Here is a 12,915-nt window from a genome sequence, read left to right as displayed (position 1 = left end):
GGTCACCAAACCTGCGAAAAAGGGGGGATACAAGCGCAACAAATAACAGAAAGAAGTGGGGTCTTTTTATTTTTTTTTCAGATTTTGGGTGTTAATCGGCTATATAAAGCCGATTAAAATCTGTATTTTGTGGGGGGGAAAGCGGGATTTTTACCTGTTGATTTTCGGATATAAAAGGTTTTTTGAGTTATTGATTTCTAGAGTCGGTTTTTTTTTATTTTCATTTTATTTTCGTTTTATTTTTGCTTAATACAAAAAGGAAAAAGAGAAAGGTGATTTACCTGGTGCCGTCGGAGCCCGTGCCGTCGCGGTGACCCCTCTCCGTCGCAATCGGAGGCCAAGGGTGGCCTAGTGGTGGCAGCGCACAAATGGGTTTAAGAACCCTAGCAGAGCATCTGCTCCTTTTTTTATGAGGGTTTTTTTTCCTGTTTCATTCTTTTAAAATGATTTCTTTTAAAAGGAAAAACTGTTTTAATAATAAAGATAAAACGGCGCCGTTTTGATGGCCAGACCCGCGCGGTGACCCGACCCGGAGGGGAGGATCCGCGTGTTCTGGCCGAATGGGGTATTTTCGCAATTAGTCCTTCTGATTTTATTTTTATTTTAATGCAGTACTTCATGCTTTTTCAATTCTGCACCAGATTTCGCGCCTGTTTCAATTCGGTCCACGGACCAGGTTCGCAGATTTCATTGAAACGGCGCCGTTGGATCCAAATGGGCATATTTCCTTTTGGGTCCTCCTGTTGTGACGCGCATTTCAGATTGATCCTTTCTCGTTTTTTAATTCGGCCCTTAAATTCAATTTTTCTTCATTTTAGTCCTCAATCTGTGATTTGAGGGTTTTTTATATGTTTTTAATTTGTTTTTTATTATTGCATTATAGTATTAGTTATTATTTATTATTGTTATCATTTTTATACGTATAGTTTTCACATAATATATTTTGCATTTCACGTCTACCTATATACTATATACTTATGTTTTTTTCATTTTTTTTAAATTTCTATATATATATATACATATACTGTTATATTTCAAGCCTTTTACTTTTGTAAATAAATTTATACATATACTTCTAGATTTTCTTTATATATTATCCTTCATTTTTTTTATAAATACATATCCACATGCACATCTTTATACCATTATTTTATTTTCAATACATGCATTTTTTTATATATCCCATTTCATCTTTTATGTGTATCTTTGTACATATGCGTTAAATATATGTGTACACATATTTGTAAATTTAATTATATAGTGTACTTGTATATATACTTGTGAATATTTATTCATATTTTTCTTAAACTAGAGTATTTGTTTCATGTTATGCCTTAACCCTTTTTTAGCATCTCTTTTAAAACATCTATTTTGATTTTCTCAAAGTATTTAAATTGTCCTATTTTATAAATTCCAAAATATTCGGCATTCATGATTCTCGTGAAAGATCGTGTCCTAACTTACTGGATCGCGATTATTTTTCGATGAATTTAGAAGGCCAAGTATTTGTTTCGCAATAAATTCAAATTTGAAATAAAAGCTTATTCTCGGGAATTCAAAATGTTGGGTCCTAACTTACTGGTCATGACATTTTCTTCTCGAAATAAGAATTTTCAAAAACAAAAGGCAATATTCGGGTATTTTGAAGATTTAAAAACATTGTGACCTAACTCACTGGGTATGGTGTTTTATTTCTTTGAAATAGGAATTGTCTTATTATTTTAATTCGTTCATGAAATAAAAAGTTTCCTTTTAAAATCTTTTCAAATTTTCGACACCAAGGCATTAAAAAAATCAATTTGGTACCAATTTTGGGCGTTACGAGGGTGCTAATACTTCCTCGTGCGTAACTGACTCCCGAACCTGTTTTCTCAAATTTCGCAGACCAAAATTATTTTTAAGGTGGGCCGATCACACCTTAATAAAGGATCGGTGGCGACTCCAGTTTTTGTCTTCATAAAAGTCGACAACCAAAATTTTTGTTTAGAAAAAAAACGGTTTCGACAGCTTGGCGACTCCACTGGGGACCTTTAGAGAGTCGAGCCATGAACTGATTATATTTGTCTTTGTGTCGAAAATCAAAAGTTTTTAAAAAAATTCATGAGTTCCCTTCGTATTTATTAATTTTTCATCTTGGTATGATTGGTCACTTTGCATTTGCATCTTTGCATTTTACCCTTTAAGTGGGAGCGAGAAACTAGTCATTCGTGAGGTTTTCACCTCCGTGCAGGGTAGCGGACCGCTTTCGGGATACATCCGTACCAATGTCTTCGTGAGATTTTTATCTCCGTGCAGCCATAGGGAAATGTATCCCCCTGAACTGAACTTGATTCACATGAGCCTATAATGGGTGAGGATCGATGAATCTGCTGGTTCGGGTACCTTTACTCTAAAAACTAAACCTCATATAGTGAGCTTTAGGAACTTACCTTAGGTAGAAGTACTCTAAACCTTAGGAGATACCTGACTAGGAGTTTTTATTATTTCTTGCTTATATTGGATTTAATGTTTATACCCGATACTAACTTGTTGCATTTTGTTTTGATTGCATGACATCATGATTGCATTGCATTTTCATCATAAAAGAGGTGTTGATTCACGTTCGGTTGTTAATAGAGAGCTTGTCATAAGGAAATGGGTTTCTTGATAAAGTGGAAAATAATACGGTTGCCCGAATATGTTCCGAGAAAACACAACAAAAGGAAGATGATAGTTTAATGGAGGACTACATAACCATTGCTCCGTTGCCCGAAGACTCAAGCTGATGAAGGTTATTCGAGAGCCGCTGAACTTTTTTTAAGGGAAGCCAACGAGCATCACGACGATAAAGGAGCAACGAAGCACGGTCCGGATCAAGTAAAATGGAGATAGAAGAGACATCCATTTTGAAGAATTCGCAAGATTTATCTTAGCATCCAGATGAAAAAGGAGAAGATGTCCTCGCTTGGAGTATGAGGGCAAAGCCGTATATATATATCTGCTTTATGTAAAGAAATTTATTTTCTAGAAAAGTTTTCTAAATAGAATTGAATCAGAATCAACGTATCTTTTTGCATTCATCTCATGCATTTGCATTACATAGCATCATATGCATTAAAATCCATTGAAAGAGCCTAATTAATTAAAATTATTGCTCAGTTAACCTGGAAACCAACCAACCAACCCGATACCGATACGGCACTCGAGCAAAGACAAAAGATATGGATCAGAGATTAGAGAAGCTCGAACAGTACCAGAAAGAGATGCAAGACCGACTTCAGCTACAAATGTAGGAGCGGTTAGACAAAATAAAACAAGAGATGTCTGAGAAGATGCGGGAATCTCAAGAGGATATAGTGGCAAAGTTAACCCGACTGATAACTAAGGGAATTGACAAAGGAAAGGGCCCCATGGCAGATGTCGATGAGGGAAATGATGATGAACTTTTCTATCCTTCAGGTTTCACCCCTCCACATGAGCGAACTCAAGCTGAATACTCGTGCAAATCTACTGTCACTATCATGCCTCAGCAATTTCGAGCTAGTATTTCGAACCTCCAAACTGGGCTTGGTTTTAATCCTATTAACTCTGCCATTCCTGACTTTGATGAAGTGGTTGAGAAGGAAAGAATGAAGGAAGAGTTACCGAAACAGTTGGAAGAAAGATGCAGGGGACTCGAAGAGAAGTTCAAGGCAATGGAAGTTACTGAAAGTTATCGAGGCATTGACGCAAAAGAGCTGAGTTTAGTGCCAGATCTAATTCTCCCTTATAAGTTTAAGATGCCTGAATTCGAGAAGTACAATGGGACAACTTGCCCAGAAGCTCATATCACCATGTTCTGCAGACGAATGGCTGGATACGTTAACAATGACCAATTATTGATACACTGTTTCCAAGATAGTCTAGCAGGGGCAGCATCTAAGTGGTACAATCAACTGAGCCGTACCACGATTGGTTCATGGAGGGACTTGGCCCGAGTATTCATGAAACAATATAGTCATGTGACAGACATGGCTCCTGATAGGATTACACTCCAAAATATGGAGAAGAAGCCGAGCGAAAGCTTTAGGCAGTATGCACAAAGATGGAGGGAAGTCGCAGTCCAAGTCCAGCCACCGCTCCTGGAAAAGGAAATGACCATGTTGTTCATTAACACCTTGAAGGCACCGTTCATTACACATATGCTAGGAAGTGCCACAAAAAGCTTTCCTGACATAGTCATGAATGGCGAGATGATTGAGAATGCCATCAGGAGTGGGAAGATTGATGCGGAAGAGAGTAACAAGCGGTCAGCCTTAAGGAGAAGAGAAAATGAGGTGAACAACACAGGTTACTCTAAATCAGTTGCTGTAAGTCATATAGGAAAGGGGGTTGCTAGTCAACAAAGTTTATTGAGACAGGAATCTGGAGTAAAACCAGGTACTGAGAAGCTCCAGTTCACGCCAATTCCGATGTCGTATAAGGAGCTGTACCAAAGCTTATTTGATGCACACGTTATTTCCCCTTCCTACATAAAACCCTCACAACCTCCGTATCCCAAGTGGTATGATGGGAACGCACAATGTGACTACCATGCGGGAATTACAGGGCACTCAATCGAGAATTGCTTTACCTTCAAAAAGTTAGTTGAAAAAATCATCAACATGGGTGTTGTCAAGCTTGATGACTCATCAAGTGCAAAAAATCCGCTTCCCAATCATGATTGACAATAGGGTGGATGCAATATATAAAGAGGTGCTGGGGGTGTTCACATCAGTGACATATACGAAGAAACAACTGAAGAAGGGACCTTGTCAGATATTCGCCCTTGCAAACCTGGGAATGTTCTAAATAGTTGGACTGCAGAGGAAACCCTGTAGTATTTAGAGTTTGTTAGAGTAATGTTCAGAACACACTTGTTGCTTTCAGCCTAGAAGCAATAAGAATTTCTTTGTGAAATAGGCTCACGTCTGAATATTATTATTTTAATGAATACATTATTGCAATCATCTTTGAGCAAATATTCTTTCAGTCTTTACGTTTTCGTCGTTTTTTTTTGCTAAACCATTCATTCATTCATCATACATTCTTTTGTATATTCTTTGGTACCCACTATGGGTCCCCAAATATCAATGACATGAGTGACGCTGCTACAGACTCAAAATTTCCTTTTGAGTGAGACATGTGTTTAGAGGGATCTCATGACTTTGAAGATGTCATAAATTGTAGCTTATCTCCTGACTTGTTGAGAATGGTAAAGCAATAAGAGAAACAAATGAGATAGTAGAGACTGTGACCTTGATGGAGCATGCATGACCGAAGAAACAAAACAAGACGTTATTGAGTTACTTCAAGAATTCAAAGATGTCTACGCATGGTCATATCAGGATTGCCCAGGTTAAGCATTGTCATTGCAATTTAAACAACTGCCCGATATTAGAAATTCGCAGTATGTTCAAGGCGAATATCATGAATGGTGCAGTGAAAACTTTACCGGGGCAATGCCACTCTTTTCAGTTTATCACGTTTTTCTATTGAAGTTGAAATTCTTTCTCTTCGGGTATTGGCTGAGCAAGTTGGATGAAGCAGAGCGGATCCAATCGCAAGGTGATCAATTGAACTTGATAGAAGGAAAAAGACTAGAAACTATTCATCATGGTCAAATGTACCAAGAAATGAACGATGCGAGCCTGTAACAAAAGGTTCATCCTAGAGAATTCCACGAGGGTGACCAAATGTTGAAGATCCTCCATCTACAAAAAATTATGGAGGGAAATGGATGCCAAATTGGGAGGAACCTTATGATTATAGAGAAGGTTTTTTCCAAAAGAGCTTTAATTTTGAGCGAGATGGATGATAAACCTGTAAAGTCCTGTAAACCCAAATTCAGTCAGGAAATTCTCCGCTTAAAGAAGGAGAGGACCAAGGTAAAAACCCGCAAAGGGAAGTTTGAGTCCAAAAAAAAAGTGATGTGAAAAATGAAAAGATGAAAATGAAAAATGAAAAAGTAAAAATGGAGAGGCTAAGGTGAAAACCCGCAAAGGGTGCCTTAGATCGAAGGGGATTTGAGTTGAAAACCCAAAAAGGGCAGCTCAAATATTGATCAGAATGGGGCATGAGATTATCAGAGCAGCTCAAATACTGATCAGAGTGGGGCATGCAGTGGTCTTGCTATACCTGAATCAATAGGAAAGGGTAAGCAACATCTTGGGGCATCGACAAAGTACTATAGATCTCCTAAACACATGTTAAGCTCAGAATGGTCTTTAGAAAGTTTGTACAGAGAAGTTCAAGCTGCGATGTCTGGGGCACCTAATCCTTATACCATTTTTGCTATTCTTGGAACACTTCATTCATTGCCAAGATACGCATTTCTAAATCAATTTCTTTGTTATCCATCTTTATTATCTTTGATAATTTATTCATTTCGAGCTATGCTCAGAACCAATTCTATTCTTACCCATTGTTATGATCTCTTGTAAGCATGTTGCATTAGAATAATGATTGACAGGCTAGTAAAACTTTCAAAAGGGAAGTTTTGCATATTACTTTAGAAGCTTCTAAATAATACAGGAACCTGAAACAGGACTATTGTTTAGAATGCACTGGGTTGGAAATCTGATAAAGAAGAGTTTAAATTAAAGACTATCCCTTTGAATTTTCTTATCTAAATTGAATAAAATGGCAAGATGTCATGTTGGTGACAAAGCTTCAATGAACAAGCAAGCAATGATCACCGAATAATAAGAAGAAGTTGTTCTTGGAGAAGATTTCTTCATTTGTGCATGAGCATTTGGTACAACACCCTGGGAATGGTGTAAGAGACCAAAAAGTTTCACATCCTGTATCCTTGAATTGTGATAACAGAGGATTGAGAAAAGGCCAAATCTTTTACTCTTGGGTTACAACGGGAAAGTATTGTACAAATTTTGCATCCCAGTGGATCAAACTTGGAGGTTTACAGTGGAGGCAATCTGGTCAAGTGCTTATTGGGTTCGCCAGCCGAGCAAAAGGGCACTATAGCACATTAGCGATAAAACACTAATAAACTTGGAGTAATAATAACTCGAGCATTAAAATATCATTTTCATGACATTTTGCATTCATTCAAATGTCATTCATACACGTCTAGTTAGGAGCATTTGATTCATTCTGATCATGTCATCCTAATCACTAAGCATAATTAGGTTCATAAATGGAATTATACAGGTCATGTTCTCCAGAGAATAAACTGGTGAAACCATAGATTTTACTTCCTTAGCAGTGCAGTGGAACAGATTGAAGCTACGACGACGGATCTGGTTTCCCTGATATTGCACTTAAAAAGATTGAAGCCACAACGGCGGATCTTACTTCCTTAGTAGTGCAGTGGAACAGATTGAAGCTACGACGATGGATCTGGTTTCCCTGATATTGTACTTAAAAAGATTGAAGCCACAACGACGAATCTTACTTCCTTAGCAGTGCAGTGGAACAGATTGAAGCTACGACGGCAGATCTAGTTTCCCTGATATTGCAATTAAAAAGATTGAAGCCACAACGGCGGATCTTACTTCCCTGACGGTGCGGTGGAACAGATTGAAGCTACGACGATGAATCTGGTTTCCCCGACATTACAGTTGAATAGATTAAAGATAACAGATCTTATCTCCCTAAGCAGTAGTGGAGCAGATCAAAGACGGCAGATTTTACCTCCCTGAGGTTGCAGTGGAGTACATTGAAGCCAGTAAATCTGTCTCCCTGGGCAGCAGTGGAATAGATTAAAGATAACAGATCTTATCTCTCTAAGCAGTAGTGGAGCAGATCAAAGATGGCAGATTTTACCTCCCTGAGGTTGCAGTGGAGTACATTGAAGCCAGTAACTCTATCTCCCTGGGCAGCAGTGGAATAGATTAAAGATTACAGATCTTATCTCCCTAAGCAGTAGTGGAGCATATCAAAGATGACAGATTTTACCTCCCTGAAGTTGCAGTGGAGTACATTGAAGCCAGTAATTCTATCCCCCGGTCGGCAGTCGAATTGATTGAAGAAAGCAGATCTTGTCTTCATGTATTGGCGTGAAGTAGATCGAAGAAAGTAGATCTTGTCTTCCCATACTGGTGGTGAAGTAGATCGAAGTTACAAGTCTTATCTCCCTGAAGTTACAGTGAAGTAACTAATCCTATCTCATTAAAGTTGCAATGGAGTGGATTAAGACCACAGATCTCATCCCTCTGAAGTTGCAGTAGAGCAGATCGCATCAGACTTATCTTTAAGTTGTAGCAGAACAAATTGAAGCTACAAGTCTTATCTCCCTGAAGTTGCAGTGGAGCAGACTAAAGATAGCAAATTTTGTTATTTTGAGAAGCTACAAGGTACAAATCATATCTCTCTGACGATGCAGTAGGAGTGGATCGAAGCACTAGTTCCTATACCTCTGAAGATGCAGTAGGTTGGAATGATGCTACTTGAAGAAGAAAAGCACTGAAGAAGGTAAGGCTCAGTAAGACCGGGCACAATTGGGCTTTTAGTCTTTGCTCTATTCCCGTTACACGACAATGAACAAAGAGGGGCAGCTGTACAAGCCCAATAATGCTTGGGCCCAAGCAAACAAATATGCCCGGGCCCAAACCAATAAACAGGCCCAAAACCCAACTAAACCTAGAATGGCCCAAGATACTAAACCAAACTTGCTAGCCCAAAACACCAGCAGGAACCCTAGGCGCAGCAGCTCCCACACGCACGCCGCAACAGCGCCCACACGCCGCACTCGTCGCTCCGCACTCGTCGCGCGCACTCCACGGTCACCAAACCTGCGAAAAAGGGGGGATACAAGCGCAACAAATAACGGAAAGAAGCGGGGTCTTTTGATTTTTTTTCAGATTTTGGGTGTTAATCGGCTATATAAAGCCGATTAAAATCTGTATTTTGTGGGGGGAAAGCGGGATTTTTACCTGTTGATTTTTGGATATAAAAGGTTTTTTGAGTTCTTGATTTCTAGAGTCGGTTTTTTATTTTCATTTTATTTTCGTTTTATTTTTGCTTAATACAAAAAGGAAAAAGAGAAAGGTGATTTACCTGGTGCCGTCGGAGCCCGTGCCGTCGCGGTGACCCCTCTCCGTCGCAATCGGAGGCCAAGGGGTGGCCTAGTGGTGGCAGCGCACAAATGGGTTTAAGAACCCTAGCAGAGCATCTGCTCCTTTTTTTATGAGGGTTTTTTTTCCTGTTTCATTCTTTTAAAATGATTTTTTTAAAAGGAAAAACTGTTTTAATAATAAAGATAAAACGGCACCGTTTTGATGGCCAGACCCGCGCGGTGACCCGACCTGGAGGGGAGGATCCGCGTGTTCTGGCCAAATGGGGTATTTTCGCAATTAGTCCTTCCGATTTTATTTTTATTTTAATGCAGTACTTCATGCTTTTTCAATTCTGCCACCAGATTTCGCGCCTGTTTCAATTCGGTCCATGGACCAGGTTCGCAGATTTCATTGAAACGGCGCCGTTGGATCCAAATGGGCATATTTCCTTTTGGGTCCTCCTGTTGTGACGCGCATTTCAGATTGATCCTTTCTCGTTTTTTAATTCGGCCCTTAAATTCAATTTTTCTTCATTTTAGTCCTCAATCTGTGATTTGAGGGTTTTTTATATGTTTTTAATTTGTTTTTTATTATTGCATTATAGTATTAGTTATTATTTATTATTGTTATCATTTTTATACGTATAGTTTTCACATAATATATTTTGCATTTCACGTCTACCTATATACTATATACTTATGTTTTTTTCATTTTTTTAAATTTTTATATATATACATATACTGTTATATTTCAAGCCTTTTACTTTTGTAAATTAATTTATACATATACTTCTAGATTTTTTTTATATATTATCCTTCATTTTTTTATAAATACATATCCACATGCATATCTTTATACCTTTATTTTATTTTCAATACATGCATTTTTTTATATATCCCATATCATCTTTTATGTGTATCTTTGTACATATGCGTTAAATATATGTGTACACATATTTATAAATTTAATTATATAGTGTACTTGTATATATACTTGTGAATATTTATTCATATTTTTCTTAAACTAGAGTATTTGTTTCATGTTATGCCTTAACCCTTTTTTAGCATCTCTTTTAAAACATCTATTTTGATTTTCTCAAAGCATTTAAATTGTCCTATTTTATAAATTCCAAAATATTTGGCATTCATGATTCTCGTGAAAGATCGTGTCCTAACTTACTGGATCGCGATTATTTTTCGATGAATTTAGAAAGCCAAGTATTTGTTTCGCAATAAATTCAAATTTGAAATAAAAGCTTATTCTCGGGAATTCAAAATGTTGGGTCCTAACTTACTGGTCATGACATTTTCTTCTCGAAATAAGAATTTTCAAAAACAAAAGGAATATTCGGGTATTTTGAAGATTTAAAAACATTGTGCCCTAACTCACTGGGTATGGTGTTTTATTTCTTTGAAATAGGAATTGTCTTATTATTTTAATTCGTTCATGAAATAAAAAGTTTCCTTTTAAAATCTTTTCAAATTTTCGACACCAAGGCATTAAAAAAATCAATTTGGTACCAATTTTGGGCATTACGAGGGTGCTAATTCTTCCTCGTGCGTAACTGACTCCCGAACCTGTTTTCTCAAATTTCGCAGACCAAAATTATTTTTAAGGTGGGCCGATCACACCTTAATAAAGGATTGGTGGCGACTCCAGTTTTTGTCTTTTTAAAAGTCGACAACCAAAATTTTTGTTTAGAAAAAAAACGGTTTCGACTACTGCATTTATTAATTTTTAGAAAAAAATCCTCATCTCGGGAAAACAACGTGTCATATCCAACGCGTTAGGACACAACATATTGGATTCCCGATAATGAGTCTTTTATCATCCTTAAAGAAGTAATCTCGATTATTTAGATTCAACGAAGAAAATCAAAACCCAATACGTTAGGGCTAAATTCTCTCGAAGATCCCAAATACCGAGTATTACTTATATTTTTAAAATTTCTTTCTTGAAATCTAAATAAAAATGGGTGTAATGGAATAACAATGATAATGATGTAAGTAAAAATAATACAAACAAAAACCAAAGATAATAAATAAGAAGTCACATGTATATAAATAAAATCAATCACGTATGTCCAATAATGAGTAATAAACAAATAAAAATTCTAAAGCATAATAAATAATAATAACGAACATACAAATAAATAAATAAATGAGGAAAATAAATAAAAGATATGTATATGGATTATAAAATATAAAAGCATAAATATTTACATATATAGGTATATAGATTATAAAATACAAAAAAAAATATATAAAATATAAGTATATACGTTATAAAAAAAGTGTGTATGTACGAGCAGATATGCATTATAAAATATATGTGTATATATACATATTTTAGAAATTATAAATATAAAAGATACATGTATGGATGTATATGTATATAGGAAAATAATAAAAGGTATATAGATATATATAGACATATATTATAAAATAAAAATGCGTTTGTATGTATGCATAAATAAATTATAAAAATATATGTACAAGCATAATGCATATATATATATAGAATAAAAAATAAACCTAAAAAAAACAAAACTATTCAATATGTTAACGAATAAATAAAAGGGAAAATAAAACTAATAATGATAATAATTAATAATAATAATGATAATAAATGCTAATACAAAATTAATAATGATAGCATTAAAAATATTTAAACAATTAATTTAGTAGAAAAATGATTACAATAACAGATTAGGGATTAAAATAAAAATAAACAAAGTTTAGTGTCAAAATTAAAAAAGAAAAGCACTAAAAGAACCAAATCACAACACACGTGAAAGGAAAGGGACCAGAAGGGCATATATCCCTCCCTTCAAAACGCATTACTTTGATCAAGGCTAAAATGAAACAAAAATAAAGTTATGCAGCTAAATTAAAGAAACAAAAGGGACCAGATTGCATTAAGGCGCAAAAGCGGAAGGATCTCGCGCGAAAATATCCCATTAATATGGAAACACGCGGATCCTGGGTTGCGGGTCGACGCGCGGGTATGGGGGGAAAACGGCGCCGTTTCTAAAATCTTCAAAAAAGAAACCCTAAAAACCTAGTTTTATTTTAACAGATTCAAAAAAAATAAAATAAAACAAAAACAAACTCCCATTTTTGGGCCCTCCGAATTCCACCAGCAAACTCGACGGCGGTTCGCCGCGTGGTCACTGTGGCCAAAGGCCAACGCGGTGTGAGGAAACCCTCCCTTTTCCCGTGTTCCAATATGAACCCGAATATGGGTTTTCAATCTCTAAAATCAAAGAGGAGAGGCCTTAACCCCCCTTTTCCGATTTAGGTCCGGCGACGGCGCAGGTAATGACTCCCCTCGACTTTTCCCCTTTTTTTTATCTTATATATATATGTGTGCTATAAAAAACAGAAAAAAAAACAAAATAAATAAATAAATAAATAAATTCGGAGACCCAATGAAAAAAAAGGAAATAAGAACCTTTCTTCAAAGATTTTTCATCTTTATTGATTCAGCAATGTTTTTTGTATTCTCCATCGAAATCCCCCTATTACATCGTTTTTCTGGGTTTTTTAAAGCCGAAATATTAATTTTTTATATTTTTTCACTGTTTCTGCTCTTGATGCTGCTCCTATTTCTTTTTTCATGTTGCTTGCAGGTTCTGGCGAAGTCAACGGGGACAGAAAGCTTCTATTTTGGTGTAAGGGTGGCTGGCGGTGGCAGACCTCGGGCGGTGTGCGCGCCGAGGGCGCACATGGGAGCAGCAAGGGCTGCAGCGCCCTAGGGCTAGGGATTAGGTTCTTTTGGTGAAATGTTTTAGTTGTTTTTGGGTTTGTTGGGCTAGGTTTCAATTTGGGTTAGTTTGGGTTTAATTTGGGCTATGTGGCTTGGGAATTTGGGCTGTAGAAATTTGGGTTTTGGGCCGGGC

This window comes from Gossypium hirsutum, chromosome D11 (genome assembly GCF_007990345.1).
Source record: "Gossypium hirsutum isolate 1008001.06 chromosome D11, Gossypium_hirsutum_v2.1, whole genome shotgun sequence".
Classification (NCBI taxonomy): domain Eukaryota; kingdom Viridiplantae; phylum Streptophyta; class Magnoliopsida; order Malvales; family Malvaceae; genus Gossypium; species Gossypium hirsutum.
This window is presented reverse-complemented; position numbering follows the sequence as displayed.